This window comes from Falco rusticolus, chromosome 12 (assembly GCF_015220075.1).
Source record: "Falco rusticolus isolate bFalRus1 chromosome 12, bFalRus1.pri, whole genome shotgun sequence".
Taxonomy (NCBI): Eukaryota; Metazoa; Chordata; class Aves; order Falconiformes; family Falconidae; genus Falco; species Falco rusticolus.
Genome location: NC_051198.1, coordinates 31,213,843 through 31,239,258, shown reverse-complemented (window position 1 = coordinate 31,239,258; position 25,416 = coordinate 31,213,843). Strand labels below are relative to the sequence as shown.

At 37.6% G+C, this 25,416-nt stretch overlaps 1 protein-coding gene across 22 annotated transcripts in view; it reads left to right on the top strand.

Annotated features, from left to right (window-relative positions):
• NRXN1 (neurexin 1) overlaps positions 1 to 25,416 on the top strand; it is a 730,254-nt gene that overhangs the window by 227,454 nt on the left and 477,384 nt on the right. The window lies entirely within an intron of this gene.

Here is a 25,416-nt window from a genome sequence, read left to right as displayed (position 1 = left end):
ATGTTGTTTCTGTATTAAATAAATCACTTGCATTAGCGTTTCGATTTAAGAGATGTGACATGTGATCTTGCACCGTGTCTCATCAGACCAGAGTAAGTGGAAAAAAACGGCAATTGAAAGTGACAAGTCCTGCCAGACCACAGAATACAGTAGTGTTACAACCCAGTAACAAGGACAATAATGTGTCACACTTGTTAGTCCTTTTCTGAAACTTTTTACCTCTGCTTTGATTTGGAGTAAAAGCAGTTTAAATGCTAAGTGGGCCTGAGTAATGTCTGATTTTGATATAAACTGAAGAGGCCTGATTTACAGAATTAAGACTACTTCTGCCCCCAAGTTTTGTGCTTTCTTTGTCATGACACTGGATCAGCACTGTACTGAATAGGTCTAACGATTCTATTCACGCTGGGAAGACTGATATAGCATCCTTTGTCACAGCACCTCGTAAAGTCACCGTGTTATGATAAATACGTGCAATATGCTCTTTGTTGTGACTGCAAACAAATAAAATCAAAACCAATTATTAACAACAAAAATATTTAAAAAGCCTTGGAGTTCTAGTTGCTACTTTACTAGTTAGTTTTACTAGGGGGGAAAAACTCAAACCTGTTTCTTATAGGTTTAAGTAGCTGTAGTGGCTCTGTTACAAGTCTTCTTGAAAGAAGGTACCAGGCTGGAAGGAAAAGGGAGAAAGATAAAATGAAGTACCCTTATGTCATAATAGGTTATGTCTTAATTAGGAACAGTCAAGTCAAGTGGTGCAGGGATACTGAATGGGAATAAACAGCCTGCTGGTTTTAGCCAGAGTAAGATGTGTTACACCTATCTTGGGATACGTTAAATCATGTATTTGGTCACAAACGTTGTTACTGTTCATATTGTTGGAGTACCCAGAAACCCTATTAAGAGATTACAAACCCCTTTTCTGCCATGCATAGGTACAAGTTTCAGTCTCTTTGAGGTAGGGACTCTCTTCCAGTTTAAGTATGATAGAAGACAACAAATAAATGTGAAGAGCCTATCGGGATATGAAGCCAAAGTCTCAGTGCCCTGCGTACCAGATGTCAACTTTAGGTCCGATTTTGTAGGCAAGTTGCTTGGAATGCTATAGATGTCTCTTGATGACAATGAAGACTGTAAAGTAAGTTTTGGCAAATGTTGTAGATGACATGTCAAAACGGATTCCCATTTGCTGTCCTCTTAGAAATTATTGATTTTATTGTGTGTGTGCATCGCTGTAAAGGAGAATTATCTAAAGAGAATGTGAAGATGATGGTTATGCAAAGGCCCTCCTAGAGAGAAAGGTCAGTAGTGGAGAAAGTAAATGGGGTATTGCAGTCTGTTTAGTGGGCAGGTCAGAGGTGGTAGTCTCAAAGGTGTGCTTTGTACCACAAGGTATTTCAATAGTGGGAGGAACTAGCTGATTTTTGAAGATGTTTTTTTCACGTTAAAAAAAAAAAAGTGTTCCAAGTGTTATGCTAAGAGGATAACTTATTTTGACAGGAAACTGGATTTACAGTACATAATGTTCATCATACCTATGGAAGGAAACTTGCAATTCTGAAGTGAGCTGACGAAAGAAGCGTTGTGTGAAGCTGAAAAACATACTAATATAATGTAGAAGCTTTTCCTGCTCATTCTTTACTGAGTTTTCTTGTATCAATCAATGGTGGTTGTTCTTGTGACTGCTCTGTAAGTCTTGCAACCTTCTCAATATATTTTGAAAAAAGTTTACCAACTTTCTAATTATTTTTTTAATTAGACCATACTGTGACCACTGAATGTGCATTTGAAAAGGATGAAAAGATCCTATTCCAGTTACGAATGCTTCTCTCTCTTTGTTTGTTTGTTTGTGTGGGTTTGGGTTTTTTTTTTGGTAGTGTGTTGATTTTTCCAAGCTCAGAAAGGTCAGGGTTATTCAGCTTCCACTTGGCCTCCTTCTCTTGAACAAGAAATCCACATTTCAAACACATTACAAAGCCTGGCTCTGATTAAGAGGCACTGAAGAGAACAACAGAATTCCAGCACATTACTCTGACTTGACTGCACCAATTACAGGACAGGCGTGAACAAAAGGCAGTAATGCTCTTGGGAAGGAGCCTTCCCCACATGGCTCTGTGCTGTGGCTAGCGCTTTGCTGACTTTACCCTGATAAGTGATCAGGAACTGTTATCTTTCTGTATACAAATACAAAAGAGAAAATTTAAGTAAAATTGATGTTATCACTCTTTGTTGTTGGGTTTTAATTGCAAGTCAATTACAAAGGCTCTGCTGGACCTGTAATATGTGAGTGTGATGCCTGGCACGAGAGGAATGGGTATGAATCTGTTGCTCATGAGTTGGGTCCTGTCTGTATGCAGTTATAAGAAGTCAACAAATTCATTTGTAACAAAGTTTCATAAATCCTACAGTTCTGGTGTAAACAGAGTGAGTATAGCAACTGGGACAGTCATCTTAGTAACAGAGTTAACCTTTAACCAGCATAAACCAGACAGTGAACAAGACACTGAATCTACTTGTGAAAAAAAAATAATAAAAATTTGTATCTGACTGACTTGAACATACGTTGTGAAAAGCAAGCAACAGATGTTACAGTTAACGTACATTTGAATTCACTCTCCCCCAATTTGTTAGGTTATGGTAATTTGTTGTGTTTTTTGTAACATTATTTTTTTAAAGCATGGAGACGCAGGTGGACTCTGGGGAATTAATTCTTTTTCTATTATTCTGTAATTTTAATTAATTATTAGAGCAAGGATTTTTTTTACATTAATAGTTAAACTAGGAAAACAATAGCCTATCATAAATGTTATTTTTGGTGATTGTAACATCTGAATCCTTTTAAAAGTGCTGTTTAGTTCTTGTTTTAGTGCTACAGTGCACAGTACTTACTTTACAAGGAAAAAATACTATAACAAGTTTAAAAGGGAAGGAAACACCCCATAACCAAACTGAATTTAGAATTGTTACAAAAGAAATAGGCGGATTGGTAGACTTTTTTTTTTAGTAGACACATGTTGGCTTAAGTAGAAAACAGGTTGCTATACTGTACCTCTGTTATTAGGCTTCTGTGTTCTGTATTATTAATTTCAGCTACTGTAACAGTTTGGTTTTTTTTTTTTTAAAGCAATCTACTGGAAGAAAATTCTGCTGTGATTTCAGATTAAGACATGTAGTCTGCAGATACTCATAAAAGTATAGATCAGTCTACAGCTATTCGTGGAAGAAATGGTGCATGAACAATACAAACTCACAGAGGACCTGTGAAGAGAAAATTGCTTTCCTGCTAGAAAATTAAAGTGAGAGAGAAAAAATGTGGCTGAGGCACACGAGCTCAAACCTTGTTCTTCTAAGATATAGAATTTTGTCATTTATTATTAAAGCTCTAAGAACTTGCCAAAATTATTTTTTCATTAGGGTGACAATCATACTTCAACCCTTTTCTCCCTGCCCCCCAAAAAGTTTGTGAACTGACTATTTTTGTGCAGTGTCTCATCTTTTAAGTGAATTACAGCTTTTACTTTTTTCTGCTTTATATGGCCCTAGAATAATAAATAATAGATATGATTTGCCTAAAAGCAAGACTGCAGCTGCAGACACAAGTAATATGAAATCAGTGTTATGATGCAATTTTTTTTTTCTTCCCCCCACACCCCCCAAAAAATTTGGAATGCATTGGGGTCTTTGAGTCAGCTGAGACACAGATGGAGTCAGTCAAATGTGGAGCACGGCCAGCATTCCCAAGAGTTGCTTTCAGTCTATTTTCTCATCAATAAGTTTCACAGGAAAAAAAGATGATAGTGCTGATGGTAGTGCATTCCCCGTGGAAAGCGGAGAGGATGGAATAATTCCATGGTGAATTAAAATGCACACATTGCTGAGCAATGAAAACGAATTAAGGCAAATTCAGTAACTTCATTTTAAAAGCAACTGTGAGCTTTAATTGTCATAAATTCAGAACTAATTAAAAACATGTTGACAAAAATTGGACCAACAGCTTGTCATTTTCAAATCTAAGTGAAATGCAAAGTGTTGAGAGTAAATTACCAGGTCTGCATTCAGTTCTCAAGTGTAGTGCATTTGCTACATGTAGGATGTCTCAGGATATTGAGGCAAAAAAACACAAACCAGTAGGAAATATCAGAAAATATTATTTCTCTATGAATAACATTTTACAGATAAGCTCAGGAATTGGTGTCTGAACTTAGAAATCTGGAAATCTTTGTCAGCAACTAGATCTAGATAGGTGATTGTCCAGTCTTAACTTTACACTGGGTGAGACCTAGGCACACGCCATCCTCACAACATGTAAGGAGGCAATAAATCTGGGGCCATGGACTGTAATGTGAAGCTCCAGGAGGTCCAGATGGGTTTCAAGTCTGGATTCTCTAAGTAAATAAGACCACAAGATGTGCTGTGGCGTGTAACTGCCCCTTCAGTATGTTCCCATCTGCTCTGATAATAACTAGGTGTATACAATGTGATGTTAAAAAAAAATACTAAAGTCCCCAGAGGTTAACTATTTCAGGATTGATAAGTTACCAAAACATACCTTCACATGTTAGTTAAATGGACATAGTTCTTGAATGTAAGAACACTGTTCTTCTAGGGAACAGGGTGGACAAATCTACTTTGCATCTTCAAAATTTTAATATATAAAAGTTTGCACATGCAAGGTTGTGCTATGACTATTGTATCACTGGGATGTCCTTGCAGTTAGTATTTCACATCATTCTCCTCTGGAAGAAGACAAATCCAGTTTTAACGTCCAGAAACAAACTCTGCATTGGTGTTCATGTACTTAAAGCAGGGTGCCTAACCACCGAACTCAGAAGTGTGACTAAGCATTGTGCTTAGCTGAGGTGGTGAGCTTGTCACTACACGCTGCCAGCGCTGCACGTTACTGCCATACCAGTCTTAAAGATCTTGAAACTGCGACCAAAACTACAAAGTATTTTATAAAGTACAGGCTGAAATGATTGTCCTTTCATCTTTACATAACTTCAGTGAAGGGCTTATGAGAACATCCTAGGTGTTTTTTAAAGTACAACCCTAAAATGATGTTTAGCAGAGGGCTCTGCGGTCCATCATTATATAAGGTGAAAATCTGCAAGGCTTGTATGTAAAATTCATTGAACGATAGGATATGGCATAGAAATATGTAGTTATTTTCCCCCTTTTTTAAAGGACTCAATGACAAGCATGCCAGTGTGGAACTTATGTTTTTCTGAGCCAATTATTTGTTTATAATTGAAATCTTCTGAGTGACTTTGCAGGCTTTGGTATCCTGTGGTGAGATTTTTGGAAGATGAGCAAGAACTATGCATACGGCTAGTCGAAAGACCTAGGAATAAAAGCATGTGTAGTGGAGGGCTGAGTAAAACTGTTCATGCCTTCTTTTTTAGTTGAAGTCAAGGTAAATTTCAGAGTAAATTTAAATGTCTAAACCAAATTCCAGCCTGTCTTCCTTTTTACAGACTGAATCAAATAGAATAACGTAATATATCAGCTAGGAGGAATAGTTAACTTAGTTTATTAAGAGATCAATTATGCTGATCACAACCCCTTGTGAAGGGTAGAATCCCTAGTCGTAGAAAAGCCAATGGAAGTCTGGCTCCAAGAAGCATGGAGTCTAATACTGTTCAATAGAATTATTTGAAGTGGGTTATAGCTAATATAGTAATGTGCTAATACTCTAGTACACGTTAAAAGATGGAATTTAAAAAATATGTGTTTATGTTTTTGAGATGATACAGTTGAGAAAGGAAAAAAATCAACTTTTGAGTTGAACATGCGAATGTGACATAAAACTTATTACTTGCTGCCAGGATGATTCATTTATTTCTGAACAGTAGTTTCACTGAATAGATTTTACTTTGCATTCCCCTCTGTTCTAATAATTTTAGAACACTGGTTGAAAGGTATTAAACTTATACCGAAACAGTCTAACTTAAGTTTTTTTGAGGGTTGGCTTTTTTTTGTGTTTGGGTTTGTGTGTGGGTTTTTGGTGTTTTTTTGTTTTTGGTTTTTTGTTGTTTTTTTTTTTTTTAAATCAGGTGTGGTTATGTGATGGTTTACAATCTTCAAGTAATGGTGGCTAACTATAGATTCTGTATATTGGGATGCATGCAACATCTTAAAGGCAGGGCTGTATTTTCTCACACAATTAACGCAATAGCTGTTTTTTTGTTAAATTGCTGCATTAAGCTTTCAGACGCAAGGCAGGAAATCAATTGAGTTGCTTCATTTGAAATATAATGAGTACTTTGCTTAAGTTACCTTTTTCATGACAACAAAATACTTAACTGAGAAAATTGAGCATGACAAGGTTCATGTAATAACATGTTTTCCAGTATTTTGTTATGTTTATGTCACTTAGAGTAATTGACCTTTACTTAATGAACCTCTCTGTGGTGTACCTTATTGCAAAAATAATCAAGGCATATACTTTTAACACTTGGCTATAATAAACCACATAGAATTTGCTAATTCTGTGTATTTAAAATAGCCATAAAACTTTCCAATACTTCTTACTGACTGTAACTTTATGTGTAAAGGCCTTTGGTAGCAAGTCCTTCTTGACTTTTCATTCAGTTGCCATGGTAACTTTGAACTCTACCTGTGGAAAAAACACCATTTCCCCCCCACTATCAAGGTAAAAAAAGAATGTTGATTTTTTTTTGAGCACAAAGGAAAAACAGCCTTACCTTTTTAAGGAAGTGATACCAGATGAGCTTGTGTATTCTATAAAGGATATTTTTAAACACTTTGGATATTTCTTTTTATTTTTTTATTTATTTAGGTAACTAAAACATGACTGCAATGGGGAAGTGACTTAATTAAATGCATTAAGAAATTATTCCCTGGGTTAAAACTATACGTAAATATTTGTCTTATATATATTAATATCTGTACAAATAGAATTGCATTGCATTCATAAATCAAGGCTGTAAAGGCTCTGTAAATTACAAAGATTACCCTTGTAGTGTGATCCAGTTCATAATCTTGAAGTATTTAAGGAAAAAAAAAAAAAAAAATAAACCAGGTCTGTATTAGAGCTGTACTTTAATAAGCCTCTTATTTTCAAGTGAAGGACATGCTGCCTCTATCCTGGACAGATTGTCAAGAATAAGACTTGACTAGAGTAGAAACATTTAAGAAACTTTTGAATGGGGTCTTGCTGTTGGGGAAATTTTAAAAGTAACGCAGGAAACAAATATTCTTGTGACCACATTGCTTAAAAATAATACAGAAATATACATGAACTATCCATGGTCTTTAATATCTTTTCAGCTTCAAAGCTTTTAGCCCAATTTATTTACATCAACTTCAGAAAATATTGATGAAATGATTCCTTTGTAAGTTTTTTCTTTTCAGAACATAGTGTTTTATATGTGGTAGTAGTTATTAAGGCAATATGATAGTAAGCAATTACAATGTATATTCAAAAATGAGCACAGGACAATCTCTGGCTTGCTTGGCAGTATAAAGCCTGCAAGCTTGCATTAATTCCTGCTTGCCTTTATTATATTAAACTTTTTTTTTAACTTTCCCTTGATGAAAGTCACATTGCTCCTAATTACAACACAGGTGCTTTTGTGATACTTTAATATTAAATACTCTGATGTAGCCAACTAAGGAAAAGTAAGACTATATATGCTACCTCAGTCTCCATTGCTTAAAAAAAAAAAGTTTCCGTAGTCAGCAAAGTTCCACTGGTCTTACCAATGTCTGACAAGTTCACCCCATCAAGGTTCTTCACTTTTTTCCTCTTCTAAACTCTTTAAAAATTGAGTTTTATTTTTGTCAATCATGTTGCTAAAGGTAAATAAGGAAGTTATTAGCTGTATGTGGGGTTAACAAAAAAGTGGGCATCTTTTCTAGATGAATGATACAAAAGATTGCTGATATGAGGGCTAGCTGGTCAGAAACACTTCTACTGTCATCAGGAAAAAGATCAAATCTCACTTTTCAGTACCTGATATTTCCTCCAGTGCTGGTCCTTAAAACCATCAAGACTTGGGAAATTTCTCCTTATTAATAATAAGCCATATTTATTTCAAGTAGGCTTTTTTTAGGGTTGGATATTCTTCTGATTCCTAATACGGTGTGCAAGGTACCCAGTCCTGTCCTGCAGTGACAAAATACGGGTTTGGGTTTTCTTCCCCCAAATGTCAACCTATAAGGACATCATCCTATAGATATATGTGTGTGTGTGTGTGTGTATATATATATATATGTGCTTAAGATATGCACTCCTGACGTATAATAAAGATTTTTGTCTAATAAATACCAGTCTTGCTTCAAAAGTCTGGAATCTGGATTGGTGATCTTTGACCAAAGCATAAGCTTTTGTTCCTGTAGGCAACTACATTTTCCAAATTTTTCTGAGGAACTCCTCATTTACTTCAGGAAAAAGGTCCAAAATTAGGATTAGATTTTAAAAAATATTTTTAGTGCATAGCCTTTGGCTACTCTGCCTAAATATTTGTAGACAAAATACTTAGATGCAGCTAATGCCCACATCTCACTTCAGAGTAGGTTGTGTTAGCTTCTGGTTTATAATAAATCCACTGGGCCTAATGCTTGAATTAACATAATAATTAAAGTTTCAGCACATTGTTGTAGGTCACAGTAAGAAAATGTTTAATCTTTCTGCATTCATCTGTGTACATTCAAGGCATTGGGAGGTCTACAGAGACTGAATTAAATTTAAGTGTATCAGAAATGAGCAGTGTTTTAAGAAAAACATGGAAAAGATTTAGCTTTGTTGGGAGCTGTTCATAATTGCTTTTGTTTTAACAATAAAAGATACAGCACAATTAGGTCACTACTCAAGTTACAGCTCACTTAATGAGAGCTCTAGGTGTACAAGAGCCAAAATACAGAATTATCCTGCATCTGCCCACCTGGGGATTTGGGATTCGTTTGGGTTCTTAGTTCTCTGTCTATGGTCAGCTCTGACTACGGGGAAAAAAACCATCCAAAGTGCTGGACTGGAAGGAGCGAGCGTGGGACCCAGTAGGTCAAGGGAAAGTTACTCTGTTGTAGCGGGGTGGTACTTTACAAAACAGTGTTAAGAGAATGAAAGCATGCTTCTTCCAAACAAAACGCCAAACTTTAAAAATGGATGATGTTAAGAGGATGATTCAATGCCCTTGTATGAGTCTTGAGTGAAGCTGAGGAATGTTCAGAACTGTTGTCCCAGCGCTACTGGCTTGCCAGGGAAAAATACCTAGATGCTGATTACTGCATCATCAGAAATGGGTCAAGATCCAATTTCTCTTCCAATTTCTCTTCAAACCATTTTGGAAATCCAGGGTAAATTCCTGAGTCTCAATAGGATCTTTAACAGTAGTTTTTTCTTTCTTCTGAAACAGTTCATTGCTATTACAGGGGTATTTTTAGTCATTTAATGGGTCACTTACTATGATAGGCATCCACTTGACAAAAAATCCCCAACAGAAAGAGTGAAGAAAGTTCTCCGCTGTTTGCATTATAGTATTCTGAGGAGCCAGCACAGGCTGTTCAGCTTTTGTTTGTGCTTGCACAAACAGGCTCAAAAAGTGGAAGATGAGGATAGAAAACAAAAATGGGGAGCTTAAAGTTGCCTTATCAGTCTGTGCTGCTTGTCTGGCAGCACAGAGGAGTTGCTTATCAGCTCTGTGTTAGGGCAGTTGGGAAATAACTGAGAGTGATGTAGCAAGACAAAACGGGCTGCATGAGCTGTCCTTGGAGCCATCAAAGAGTTGTAATTTTGTGGCTAGTGTACTGGTCCCTTGTGAAATGGAAATCCTTCAACATGCGTATCATCTTCGTAGCCCTAGACTAATGTACAAACAAATGATACTTGAATAACGAAATAATCAAATTATCGTGGAGTTGAATTATGTTTTTCCTCTAAATTTCAGTTTAAGAATCTAGTGAAAATGAACACAAGTAGAAGAGAATTAGGAAAGAGTGGACAGCTAGTATGCAGATTTCTTGTTTAATGACAATTAAAAAGAATTGCAATGATGGACGTATCTTTTATTTTAAACCATTTACAACTGTACCACTGTTTCATTTGAATACTGAGGTATAATACTACCTCAGCAATAATACTGAGGGGTGGGATTCTCAAAATGAATGCTATAGGGTGAGCAATCAAAATTCTTAGTGAATCTGTAGGGAGCAGGAGCCTTGGGGAGAAATATAGATAACAATTACAGAACGACTTCCTGATTGACAGACGCAGTAATTCCCTTCCCTGGAACTTCAGAAAGGTTTAAATAATTTAATGAACATAATAACTGACCTGGTGTTTCAGTGATGAATGCTGGTGTGTTTTGTGAAGAACTCTTCAATTTTAATTAGTTTGAAGGTATCCAGAGTAGTCATCAAATGGCTTTATAAGTTAATGACAACTATAATCAAATGTCTTGTGTATTGTACATAAACAGCTTTAGTCATTTTCTCAGGGAGCTATAAAATGAGGAGAGACTTTAGAAAAGCAAAACCATATTCAGCAGCCCAAAGAAAACAGTAGCTTATAGGAGGAGGCTGAATTACTACCTTATAGAACTCATAATGCAAAAGTTTTCTGAATGTATATTGATCCTGTCACTCTGGCTACTGCACCGTGGCATTTTCCTAATGTAATAAATGTAAGACCTGACCGGCCTCTGGGGCTGTGTGTCTAAACAGCTGAGCAGTAATTACAGGGGACCCACGAGGCACGGATGGAGGGGAAAGGAGTGGAGGCGGCTAGTAAGAGTATTTGTGTTCAAATTATGATTGGCTTCAGTTATGCTATAGGAAAAAGCAAAACATTATCTTATTTCTTCTGAGGTGAAGTGGTTTATTAATAACTACGGTTTGCATAGCACTTTTCCTGCACTGTAGTTTTTTGTGTTTGAATAGTCAATCCAGTAATAGCCCTTGCTCCTGACTCCTGTGTGGTTTTCTGTGGGACCAACAGCTGTGTTCAAGCTGTGCAGGAGGAACCAGCCTGTGGCTCCTGCTGTTGTTGACAAAGGCTTTGGTCTCTTGGATTTATTTTTTTTCCCCCTTACTGGTTAGGAGATGGAGATTTGCAGAAAATAGATGCAACTTGCTGAAACATTTGGTGCAAGGATACAAACACTATTGCTTCTTCCCTTGCCCCCTCTGGCCAACAGCTTCGCGAAGCACCAGCAGCTGTAGTGAACCTTATTTTTTCTACCTTGATATGTAGAGAAACTTTAGACCCTGCATGCAGATTGGGTTATTGAAAAAGGAAGAGTAGCCAAATCTAAAAGTTATGTACTATGCCTGTCAGTAGAGTATCTCATTTTTTCTCTTTTGGTTATCCTTTGTAAGCTATGTTAAATTATTTTTTTCAGTTGGGGTTTTTATGTAAGTGTTCTTTGGTTGTTAACTTTGGTGGTGGTGGTTTTCTTCATATCCTTAGGGCATGAGGCTGTACATAATACTCAGCTCCTGTGTGGTAATAGTAAATACTGAAATATGTTTGGCAGTTTTTAGACAAGTTCTTTAACAAGTTGAATTAGTTGTTAATATCAAATGTTTCTATGATGTCATTATTTCTAATAACGCCCCTCTTTCTATCTATGTCTTTTTTTTTCTTTTTTTGTGACCTAAGAAATGACATCTTAAGTTTTATCTTAGATGAGTATAGTGATGCAAATATGTTGGATTACCTATGACACTATAAGTATCTCGCCTTCTATAGGCATATATATTGCATAAAGAACAGGATAAAGTATCAGTGGTGTAAATGTGCCATCTTCAATGGAACTTACCAGCACCAGCAGATAACTTGCCTCAGACATGACAGCAAATCTTTCCTCTAAAATGTCAATACAGCACTAGAGGTCCAATTATTTTTATACTCTGCTAATCTTCTTTTGCTTTTACGGTGTTATTGCAGGCTTCTATAAAAAGACTGTTGGTAATCTCAGTAGGGAGGCCTCCTTATCAAACAGTTTCAAGGACTTATGACTTCTGAAAAAATAAAGATCGGTAGGTAATACTGAATTTATGGAAAAAGAGCTAGCCAGTCTTCAAAAAATGAAATGCATAACATATATAATACTGATTTTTTTTTTTTTCTTTCTTTTGCAGAAGTTTTCTGGGATTTTCTCAATGTGTTAATGAGACTTTGTGTTAGTTAGGGCTCTTACATTTTTACAATATGTGCCTAGAAGGATATTTTAAAGGATAAATTTGGATGTACCCATCTTTTATATATGCATAGCCAAAAATAAATCGGTGCACAGTGGTAACTACAATTTCTAAAATATGGCCACTTAAAAAAAAAAAAAAAAAAAAAAAAGCCAAACTGGAAAAAGCCAAACTGGCATAAGAGTAGGTCTTGAAAGCCTCATTTTGATATACCTTACTGGTAATCTGTTAGAAAATAATGGAACTCTGTTGAAGAGTGAATCTTGTCAAGTCCTGGCATGTATTGTAAAGAAGAGGAAGTGACAGAAAAAATGGTCTTCTGTTTAATATAGAAAAACTTACAGCTGTTACTTGAAACTTATTAATCCATCAAGTTTCTTTAAATTGTCTCCTCCTTTATCACTTTATGGGGGTAAGCTTTAGGCAATTTAAGCTTTCCCACTAAAACCTTAGTGGGAAAAGGTCATTTCAGTAACACTTGTTTCCTAAAAAAATCAGTTTGCTATGTAGTTGCTGCTTCTCTTTTATAATTTAATGTAAATTACATTGATAGCTTTCTGTGTTCGTTAGCAAAAACTATTCCTTACATACTTTTGTAACTGCAGTCAGCTAAATGTGGATTTTTGAGGCTACTACATGTAAAATGACCGTTCTGAGTATCTCTGGTTGTTATTTACACAAGACCCTGGTGTTACAGTCCCCAAACTTAGGCCCTTGCTTACATCTAAAGAGCTCTTTACCAAATAATGGCTGTGTTCAAAAATATCATGACCTAGATTTTGATTGAGGGTAGGGAGGGGAAAGATTATTTAAAAAAAAGTTGTATCCTGTCAAACTATTACAAAAATAATTGTGCTTTGATTTTTTTGTTTATTGGCTTGGAAAGTGAGTGTTAATTTAACGTAACACCAACATGCTTATCAGTCCTCCAGCAAGCAGTAATATTAGAATAGCTCCTAAATCCATCGAAACCAGTCCTAGCATGCCAGCCAGGAAAAAAAATAGTAATAATAAAAGAGCTGTAATACATCAGTATTTAACATAGTCTGTCAGACTTCTGTAGATCTCATCAGGGTTTAGTGTTTTGTTCCCAGGATAAAATGTGTTACGCTGCTTTGAATTTAGTTGGCCTTTTACCCATATCCTTAACATGTCCCCACTTCTGTTTTTGGTTTTTTTTCTGGCTGGCTGGTGCACACAGAGTGGAAATAGAGCTTTGGTATTAAGGTCTATTCCCATCTTCAGATGTGACTGGGTGTTGCCAGTGGCTGCTGGTTTGTGAGGACACCCAGCAGCACATGGCTTAGCCTCCCCTTGCTCCTCAGCAGGAGCTGCAGTGCGATAAGAATGGTCTCTGAAGAAGAAAATCTAAGAGGGAAGAGGGGATGAAACAACAGAAAAGAAAGTTTTAAGGAATAGGTCAAACTGTTTCTAGGAAGGTGTATCACAGCCTATAAGAGATTATGTTATAAGAGCAGTATCGCAGCCACCAAGGTTTTGTGTATATTGGGAAGCCATCTTAGTGTTTTACATGGATTTTTGAATTAAAAAATTCATGATTATGTACAAGTGCTCTGGATTTGCCCTTGAATGTTTCTTGCAGTACATATGCAGGTGGTTGCAGTTCTGTGTAAATAGCTATGGGTGGTTTTCTCTGTAAAATAAAGACTATGTAGCTTCTTTATGGCTGTGACCTTGACAGGAGTCACTATTGTTATACTAATATTTTATTTGCCTCTATTCTAAAATACACTCCTTGTATCTTTTTTTTTTTTAACATCTACATAGTTGATTCTTCTTTCCAGAGCAAATCAAAGAAGTGTCTGTGCCACACTCATCACTTAAATGTTTGTGTGTCGTCCTTAGTTTTGTCTGCCAACTACATTCATAAAGGGAATTTGAAACCAATTTTCATTTCTCAGTGTAGCGATAAGTCAATTTAACATTTGGGGGAAGGTAATCTGAATTGTTACTTCAGTTTATTAGATATTAGGATTCATTACCAATTGTTAAAACCAAACCAATTAAAAATAGCAATGTTCTCCTACCTTTGCTTTCCTTCAGAAGAAAAAACGGTTTCTTAATTTCTTAGAAATTATTTATAGCTTTTACTTTAGTTTTTAATATTGAAAAAAGGGGAAAACAAAATAGTGTTCTCTTTCATAACCCAGAAATTATTCCAAGATTTGGTGCCCAACCTAAATCCATTGTCAATTGCTTTAGATTAATGTGCTTTTTTAACTTGCAAAAACTTTGTAGATATAAAAGATGCTACTGCATACCGTTAATAAAGATCTCATTGCTTTAGTTTAATAGTTGTCTTACATAGCCTGGCATTAAGAGAAGGAGCATATAGGAATAATTTTGGGTCCATGCTAAATGATTCATTGGGCAGGATATATAAAAAAATCACTAAGTACTTACAGGTGAAGTCAGTATATGTGGAAAGAGAAAAGGGCAGAGCCTTCTGATCCTGTAGCTCGTTTGGACGCTTGTGATCTAGTTTCTGATGCTGGCTGAAGGCAACTCTGAGAACAAGGGGCCAAAAGAAATACCAAATACACCAGAAAGAAGGCCTATTGCTCCTGTTACTGCTTCTCATAGGAGGCCTTATTTAAGAAAAAAATACAGTTTTGGCTCAATTATTAGCCATGTGACAGTGAATTAAGATGATATAGCTCAAATAGTATTTTTAGCTAATGGTCTGTCTGCCTTTGGAAAGTTTTGAGTTTCTTATATATCCAGACCTTAATCCAAAACCAGGACATCTGTAAAAATTTCTTTTAATGTTTATAGCTCAGATTGTAGTTCCTTTGATTTTATTTAAAGATAAAAGATTGTAATATTTAAATATAAAAGATCGTAATGGGATATTAGGAATTGCTTGTTTAGATCAAAAATTTCTAGCAGGTACCAACAGACCATAGGCACATCTCTGTTCGTTTTTTTCAACAGCAGATTGCTTTGGGTAAGACTTCAGCTTTTCAGGTCTCCTTTGCTGCTGTAGGATTCTTTCATAGAATATATTCCTCATATACCCAGTAACTTGAAAACATGTTTCTTTGTTTTAAATGTAAGAGGAACTCCTTTTATTAGATGATAGTATCCTCAACAGGCTGGGAGATGCGGTAAAAAAAAATTGTTTTCATATTTAATTTCTCATGTTTATAGAAAGACGTAAGAATTGTAAATAGCTTCTTCCAAACATGTTTTGAAGACTAACATGAGATCCAATAGACTTCTTTCCCCAACGTTTATATGTAGACATTCCATCAATGACGTAATCTCAGGCACAGACTGAAAAAATGTGACAGTTGTGTATAATCAGAAAGTTTGGTTTGGTTTCCCTTTTTCAGATCCTTGCTGTGGCTTAAATTGCTGAGACAAATGCTTTGTGTTCCTGTAGTACCTCTCTGACACTAGTGCAAAACTGGCTTTAAACAAATGGCTCCTTATGCACGTAACACCATTGCAGTGGTATTCCCTCCGTATCTCTGGAAAACTTACTGTTATACAGGGCTTCTTTTAACAGGAGTTAATTAAGACCAGAAAATTGCTTATTGTTTTTCATTGCATCCAAACCCCAGGACATACTGCACTAATCCTGTAGCGCCATGTAGTGCTGTAAGAGAGGTGTTCAGCTGATGTTTCAGAAGTTTATGAGCATTGGACATGTTCATTATCAGATCATCTCACTAGTTAACTCTCTCTCTATATTATGATAAATTCATGTAATGTGTTAATTTGGGACTCTTTTCTTCCTTATTGTCTCATTTGAAATAAAATACCAACAAAGTAGTCTTAAGTGTTTCTTCCTCTCCCAAGCCCTATTTTTACTTACAGTAATGCAAAAATAAATGCAAGTCTTCTGGAAAACCCTCAGCAAGGAGTAAGGCAGTGCTGCTTTGTCCAAAAAGCAGAAAAGAAACTGGATTTTCATCCAGGACACAGCTTGTTATCAGATTTCTCAATCAAAAAAAAACCAACACCATTTAGTTTTGTGCAGCATTCCTCCCCTTTAACACGCCGGCAGAAGCGCAGCAGGCAGGGATGGGGAGAAAGGACTTCACCTTTCCTGTGCCATCACTCAAACTGGATTCAGTTTAAAACTTGCATTTGCAGAAGTTAGAAGTCAAACACGTTATTTTTACAATTGTAATGTCAGGTTTTCTACCAACTGCTTTCTCTAAGCAACCTGGTATTGAAAGACTCTGTGCTTCCAGTCCTTTGAAAGCTGAAAATCTGTATTTTGCGGTTTTACTGCAAAGTCAGTGGGAGCCTGGAGAGCTGGAAAAGGCCTTTGGTAGGTTGTTTGGCACAGTTTTTACCTTGGCGAGGAAACTTGGAGCCTGTATTTATTTGTTGGTGTAGACCTAGCCTGGTTTCCCAACATCTGGCCAAAATCCCTAACTGAGTTTTAAGACAACAGTAATGTTGAGCAAAACTAGTTTCTTCTTCTGTGGATGGTAGAATGTTATGGATATTTGGCATTTTGCAGTTTATTCTTAATTTAACAAGAATGCCTTTAAAATATATCAAACGTTGGTGTTTTGAGTAATTATATGAAAGTTAATATAACTGTGGTGTACACCGCAGGACTTTTTAATCTACTTTTTATTGGTATGACTGTTCATAGGGAAAAGATCCACTTATTTTCACTTTCTGGCAGTTCAGTATTTAATGTACACTAAGATGGCATAGTTCCTAAAAACTTCTGCTTACTTTACTCTCCCTCCCCAGTTGCAAATTTGCTTCTGAAGTGCATATTCTGTGTGATTAAATAAAAAGAAGTGAAAATTAGTGAGGAAATTGCATGGTCTAGTCTTTTTAGAAATGAATTAAAATTGCTGTTTAGCAAAATGGAGTAATTTATCACTTATCTAGTGCTTCCTGTAAGTCATTTATCATGAGTGGCAACTATCATCGTTTTATTTTAATCTGAGGTGGTGGGGAGGGATCAGAGGCTTACATTGCACAAGTTCATACTACTTGTAATTGGGAACTGATTTAATGGTATTTTGTCAAATAAAACAAGAATTTCTTCTCTGCCTACTGCAACATATTATCGTCCATGGCTTTGTATAACTTATGCTGTTAAATTCTTGTCAGACAGAATTTTACTTTGCACTTAAATGTATACTAGCTTTACTTTTGTATTGGATACAAATGGTGCAGACTTTGGTGCTCAGGATTTCAGGTATAGCGTCTTTTTGAGATAAAACATGTTCTGATATAAACAGAGACCATGGTAGCCCAAGTTAGTTAGTTAGAACTGACTAAAGTCCTACTTTGCTTGTCATCCGAGTGCTGCATTTCTCCTGGAGAAGGGCTTGAGATGATTCACCAGCTCCCTGGATCTTTGGAATGAATAGATACTTGTACAGCATCTTTCTGCAAAAGGGTCATTTAAAATAATAATAAGCAACCCTTGAGACATGATTCCTGGCTCCTTCAGAATAAGTTGGTTTTGTTCTCGTGTTAGGCTAGCCATGATTATCTCATAATGGACTTATTCCCTAATAAAGGAGGAAGGAAAGCAGTGTAATGTGACTACTGAAATTGAAATTTATCTCAGAATGCTTTCTGGAGCTGGTAACTGCTGTTTTTGTAATACTGCAGCTTCATCTTTCTGCAACAATAGCAGCTCTTTTCAGACTAAAAGTTCCCATTCACACCGTAGTTGTTTGCTTTTAACAGCCTGCGAGTGTGACTTTATTTGCTGATTTATGTGTAATAAAGACTTATCTTGTTTCTTACTCAGTTTGCTTAAATATTACAACAATGGATTGTGCAATGCATTTCTGGGTATGCTGACAAATAACGTGCTCAGGAACAGCAATTTCTATTCCTTCTAGAGAATATATTCAAGCGTGCTGTGTCCTTTTCCAGTGTATGCCATGTTAATAGAGAAAGGGAGCCAGGGATTTGTATTTACATGACATGGAAAAGCAGGGGGGAAGAAACAGGTGGATGTTTCCTAGCTGTGGATTTGGGATCATGAACCTTATTTTCTCACCAAATTGTTACCTTGGAATTTTCTGTGAAGAATTGTTTAAAGGGCAAGAAGAATAATTGCTGGAAAGCAACAAAAGAATGTGAGAAGAGCAGGGAAGAATGAGATTTCTCTATGGGGAAAAAAAAAAAAAAAAAAAAAGGGGAACAGAAAACTGATGGTACATAGCAACAATAGTACTTCTAAAAATGAGTCCAACACTAACTAATAAAGTAGACTATCTGTACTCCCTTTGACCCTTTGAATTAATAATTTCATAGGTTTTATCATAATTTCATTGGTTTTGTTGATTTTATACTTAAATTATAGGGTTTTTTTTTAAGCAGATGGTAATAATTTGGGGGTTTTTTTTCAGTGCCTGCATGTTTAGTTTATGCATGCAGTTCAGTAAGCCTGTTTTATGTAATCGAGAAACAATTTAAGGTCAAATTCAGGTATGAAATCTGTTGGAGTACTTTATACTCTTTATAGTTTTTCATCTGAAGATCCAGTGAGCGCCTTAGCAGCAGAAGGGTGCAGGCTGGCCTGTAAGACAGCAGTCTACCGAGGTGCTGCCATCCTGAGATGGTTCTAGGCTGAACGATCCACACCTGTGCGGGGAGCGTTCCCCTTGTATGTGATGGCAACCCATTAGTTCGCTACTACTGCAAAGTTTCCGAGTCCTGATGTTCACTACAGAAGTATTGGTTGAGGCTGTCTCGTTTTACTGTGTCAGTCATTCTTGCCAAGGGCTTTGCCTACGTGCTGCTTTGGTGTCATTTTCCCAGGTTGCATTACTTTCTGAAAGACTTTAAGAAGATGGTGTAATGGATAAACATTTGAATTTTAAATTACCATGAAATGGAGCACTAAGCAGTACCTTTGGGAACATACTAGACTCTAGTTTGGCATAATTTATTTATTCAGTCCATACTTGATGTTTTGAAGATTGTATAGAAGGAGCTTGGCTCTTAGAGGTTATCTGGTATCAGCTTATCGTCTCTTTGAAAATAATTATTTTGGTAGGTAGGCAGATAAATTGACAGCGCTCTACTACATTTTTTTTGTATAATAAGGGATTGGTTTGCCACATGACATGGGTCCTTGGAATTCAGTTAATAAACTCACTTTAAGACTTCTGGTTTCTTCTGTGAAGGAACATGGCAGCTGTCAATAAATAACTGACAATCAAAAAAACTTTCTCTGGACAGTTTTATTTCTCTGGTCTATGGTCTCATTACTCTTGCTACCTAGTAAGACCAGAGCACCCAGTCATGTCTGTGTGATTTATATCAGGCATGGACACACGATCAAATTATTGTGGAATCCGCCAGACCCATTTTACGATTTCATAGTGGCAGGCAGGAGGCTGGACATGGTTGCTGTAAAGCTGAACATTGTGCTTCTGTAGGACTGCAAGGTCTGCTAAGGCCTGTGGAAGTGTTTCTCCTGGACGTTTGATCAGACTCCAAGGACTTAAATGAACCTCCAAAGATGTCACCGTTAAACCTGTTGTTGACTTCAGTGGGGAACAGGTCAGGTTCAAAGCAGGAAAATGGGAAAGCATTCTGTGCGCTAGCAGGTGCTTTAATGAAACGTGCTTCTTGTCTGAGTCTTTCCTGTGACAAGTAGATCGCGTCTTTCTGTATTCATGCATACCTTGTTATTCAGGATTGTAACTGCAGTAATATACAATAATATACAGTACACAAAATTCAGAATAGAAACATGTTAAATGCAGTTCTTGGTGTTCATATTATCTTGTGCTTTTCTATGCAGGTAATTACATTTTAGTCATTAAATGAAGTGCAACACTTCATACTGACTAGAATGCCATGCAATTTAATGGCTTCTCTAAATGTCATTAAGTGATAATTTGAAAAAATAAACAAACAGCAATATACACAACTAGTTATTAATAAAGCTTGTTCTTAATTCACTTTTAAAATCAACCAAAGTTGTGGTATGAAATGCGGCTATAGATTGTACCTGCTTTTTTATATAAAACATTTGGGTTTTTATGTAATTTTTTTCAATCTGTCTTTTGAAAACATATACTTTTTTATCAAGTATAAAATAGCAATCTGCTTGATAGTAGAGAGCTGATATGGGGCTGGTTACCAGTATTGCTTTGTGACTTTTCTGTCCTGTGTCTAACTGCCAAACATTTTGACTTGGATGTAGTTTCTGCTGTATGTCTGCTAGCGATGTCTCAGTTTTTCGGGGACCAAACGCAATAAAGTTCTGTAACCCAATTTCCTATTCTTTGTATTTCTGCACCTTTGCTAGCCTACGCTGACGCCACACAGTGGCAGAGCGGTGGCTGCTTTGCCTTCTGTCCTCCCATTGCATGGCTGGGGATGGCAGGGCAGCATTGCAGCTGCAGGGTCTAATCCCCTTCCAAATGTCGAAGTCATATTGAGGGCAAAGATCTGAGATTGCATCCAAGTGATCGTGAGAGGGAGTTTTAATTTTTTGCGAGGAATGCATTACTGCAGGGACTGGAGAAATGTGGAGGTAGTTTGTTGGTTCCTCCCATCCCTTCAGTTCACTTCTGTATTATGTGTGGTTTGGGCAAACTAGAACATTTTCATAGTAGATATTATCTGAATTCATGTAAAGGATGTCTCATCAAATTGTAAGGAAATACTTATGTTTTCTTGAGCTACTTCCTGTGAAGAGATACTATGCATTTAATCTCTCTTCAATCATATGAAACTGGTAGTCTTCAGGATTCATTCTTCTGTAATGCCAAGAAGTATATTTTTGGTTGTCAGATGCCTGTGGAAAAGTATTGTAGCTGTTAGCAGGCAGCACCTACTGGAAAATGAGATGACTCTAGCTGAGTATGCAGCTGCCTCATTAGTTGCTCAGTCAAGCCTTGTGACCTTTTGTCTGACAGACTTTATTTTTTTTCCCTAGCAGTGAAGCTCATCAAACTAAAAGTCAAAGTTCTTTTAACTATTGACACCAGAAGTGAATTTCCTAATATCAGAATGTTGCTGAATCACATCAGTGTTTTCAACCTTAGCATCCAAAAAGCTGTTTACATCGGAAATCTCAATTTAATTGGGTTTTACTGAAAATGTAGGTACTACTGAAGTACAGAGAAAAAGCTGTTTGCTGCTGTACCTACAGCTGGAGCTTGCCTGGAGGAGTTCTTGGTAAAGTTTATTTTCTCTTTGTAAATGAAATTTTGAGATTGCCAGAATCATAAGACGTGACATCTGAGCTCGTGGCCATTCTTGTGCTCCTTTGTGCCTTGGCCTTCCAGCAGCCTTTTACTGGCCCATAATCATTAAAACCTTAAATGACAAAGGAAACGGATAAAATGGAGCCGATGCAGATCGGGAATGGTGCTGTTCAATCAGAGTGCCCACAGTTGCACAACTGGAAGGTGATGTCTTCAATATCCCAGAAAGGAGGGTTAATCTCCTGAGTCTGCAACCCACGGGAACGCTGTTTGGTCAGAACCTCTCCCAGTTACCTGACGTATGGATAGGTCCTACCAGATAAATGTTGGTGTTGTGAGGCACTAGCATCCTACCCTGACACGGTCCTGGCAGGAGGTCTGTACCATAGTATTGCAATGAATTCTGAAAGACGTGAAACTCAACCCTACAATGTAAAAGTAGCAAATAATGGACGTTCTTGGTTTGGCAAGTGAACAAAAATGGTAATTTGGCATTCAAAGTACGCATGTTAAAAAGTATGCATGTGAAGTTTTATCCATAGCGTTCAGGTTTTTCAACCAAAATATTTTTTCTGAAGTAAAATGTTATGCTTTGTTTTGGCTTTTTTTTTTCCCTCCAGTTTGAAGTTAATTTTAAAATGAATGCTAGTTTGATAGGAATCTAAATAATTTGTTTAAAAATTGAAAGTTTAATTGAATGTTTCAAATGTTTTAGCCTTGATTGAGTGATAGACACAGAAATGTTAGTGTTTACGTGAGGAATGTGTGATGGGGTGGTGGGGGCTGCAGGGCGGCTTCTGTAAGGAGAAGCTGGGGCTACCTGCCACGGCCAACTCCAGCCGACCCACTGCAGGGCACAGGTGAACCCCTGGGCCACTAGTGGGGCATCTCGACCCACTGCAGGGCACAGGTGAACCCCTGGGCCACTAGTGGGGCATCTCGACCCACTGCAGCGCACAGGTGAACCCCTGGGCCACTAGTGGGGCATCTCGACCCACTGCAGCGCACAAGTGAACCCCTGGGCCACCAGTGGGGCATCTTTGGGACAGTGTGTGTAAGAAAGGGTAAAACGCTGTTAGGAAGTGAGGGAAAAAAGTGTGAGAAACAGCCCTGTGAGCGCCGAGGTGATGCAGGCACCAGAGCAGATTCCTCTGCAACCTGTGGAGAGGAGACCACGGCGGAGCAGGTATCCACACGGCAGCCCACGGGGGACCCCACACTGGAGGGGGTGGACATTCCCTGAAGGATCTGTGGGCTGTGGAGAGCCCATGCAGGAGCAGGCTCAGCCTGAAGGACTGCAGCCATGGCAGGACCCATGCTGAGCACAGGAGCCTGTGATTCCTCCTGCGCAGTGGAGGCAGCCCCTGTCCCCCTTTGCTGCGCCTGGTGGGGAGAGGTAGAAGAGTTGGAAACGAAAGAGCAACAGGAGTGAAGTTAACAAAAAGGGGTGGGAAGGTATTCTCAGTTTGGTTTCTCACTATCCAAAGCTATACTAATTGCAATTAATTTTTCCCAATTTGACTCCATTTTCCCTGTGATGGTAGCTGGTGATTTCCCTGCCTGTACCTTGATCTGTGAGCTTTTCCCACCTTATTGTGCCTCCTTGCCCTGTTGAGGAAGGGGAGTGAGGGGGTGGCTGGGTGGGCAGGTGGCAGCTGGCCAAGGCCAACCCAACACAAACCTAAAGGCTTTTTCAAACCGGTGTGAATTGTGGCTCTGTTTACGGGCCAAGGTCATAGTTTTGCTTTAATGAATGTTCCTGCTTGCTGCTTCAGGTCGGTCTTTAGGAATAGCTTTAAAAAGTACGTGCCTGGCGTGCATTTACAGCCCCGTGCACTTCCACGTCCGTGTGAATGATCTGGCTTTATAGAAGTAGTTTGTAGTGGGTAATATGTATTCATAAATATTTTCCATGTTGATTCATTTATGTCCTTCAGCTTTCTGTGTTATAGTCATTAAATGCATGGGACAAAACTACATACACTAAGTTGCTGTATTTAAGTTTTATCTGTCTCTTGTAGGTATCCATGATGGTTTAGTATGTCTGCAGTAAGCATCCGTACCAAATAAATTTACTCTTGAGTGTTTTATGCTTTTATTAAATATTCATGAAATGAGATGCATGGTATTCATGCAGTCTGATGCTTAGTGCATTCAAACCCCAGAAAATGTATTGTTTGTAAATTTTTTATACAGAATGAACCAAGGTTTTTCGCCTTTACTGAAACATGGCAGGCTCCTGGACACGTTGCTGTCAGTGTAGTGTTGTTCTGCATGCAGGACTGATGGGGAAGGGTTAAGATCTGGATGGGTACAGCAATTCCTGTGTGTCCTTACTGCAAGATGCAGTGTCTCCTGACATACTGTTCCTGATAGACTAGGAAGGTTATAAGCAGGATAAATAGGTGTTTTCTTGCTTCTCTATTGGTAATGTCAAAGGTAAAAAATAAAGGCTTGTGGACGGATTGAATAGGCTAATTTTTGGCCTCAGTCATGCATCTGGAACCCAGCTTATCTCAGTCAGGTTTAACAAAAGGTAACATTTGTCTTAAGCGTCAAACATTTATGCTGGGTAAAAGTGATCTGCTGATAAAATACCAGATTTTAATATTTTTAACTGCTTTTCTCTCGATAGTCAGAACACCTCTAAATGTAATTTTTGTGCAGAATGGAATTTCATGTTAAGAAAAAAAAAAATAAATAAACAAAACACTCAAGAGTTGTTCTCCTGCACCTGGGAGGCAGCAGTTATGTTGGAGATTTTCTCACCATGCAACCACTTGTACTCCTAATCCTGACTATCTGTTTGTGAGTCCCTCCCTAGAAAGGTGATGGGGGTTGTCCATGGCGGTACCAGCTGTCTAGATATTACAGCCCTACAGAATTCTGGTGATGATGTAGCCACCTCATGGTGATGCCTAGCTCCTCCTGTATGTTTATTGTGTGTGATGAACGGCCACTACAGCAAGCAGTCTGTGTGCTCTGTGTGATCAACTGCTTATTGTAATGGAGGAACATTGCTTAACTGGAAGCTGGAGACTGGGGATTTTTGTTTAGTTTTGTGTTTCATGAGAGATGTTATCAACAGATAGCAGGGAAAAGCATCCTCAAGGGTGCTCAGAGAGGTGATGGATTTTTTTCTTTCTTGTTTTAAAGTGTGTATTTAAACAGTCACTTTAGTCTTTTTACATTAGCCTAGTATGACTTGTCTGCTGCCACAAAAACATTATAATGCAAATAATTTTGCATCGAATCTGCAAGAAGGCGGATAAAAATAAATATAGACCAATCATTTTTAGTATTTTTATTAGGAAGCAAAGTTAAGCCAGAATGCGATTGCTGTCTGGAGTTCTATCTGAAGTTATTACGCGACGCTAGCTAAATAGAAGCACTGCAAGCACCTAGAATGTATAGTCTGCTGCAGGGGGTCGTAAGCGGATGGCACTGAATGACAGAAGACATATATGTCCAGGGACTTTTCAAAAACCTGTGGTTTCACACCTGCTTTTTGCATGCTCTGTCACTCACTGGTTCCTTTAAATCCACACTGTAGTTCTTTCCCTTGTCTATATATTTATACATATGTTTGGGTTTTGTTCTGATGGCATCGTAGACTGATGTATGCAGCTGTCTTCTGGAGACAGAATTTATTCTCAAGAATGATGACATTGGTCATCCTCAGGTTTTCATACCTTCATCCTTACACTGCATGAACCCCTACAGGTTTCCATTGAATTTTTTTCCAACTTATTAGCTAAACGACTAAATCTTGACTTCATATAGCTTTAAATCCTGTACGCCTGTAGTGTAGGGATAGCGTATGTGTTCATCTGTAGGACTTAAGTGGAAAACATAATCTCCATATATACTTGCTTTTCTGATTAGATGGAAAGCTTAGCTTCTGCTATTTGTGTTTCTTAGTCACCTTCAGGATAAACTAAGAAAAATAACCCGTGTGGCACATACTAGTTGGTAAAAGTACATCCCAGAAAAAAATAATAAAATAATTGTTTACTGATGCACGTGAACTTGCTCTCCAGCATGGTGCTGCGTGCAGCTTTGAGGT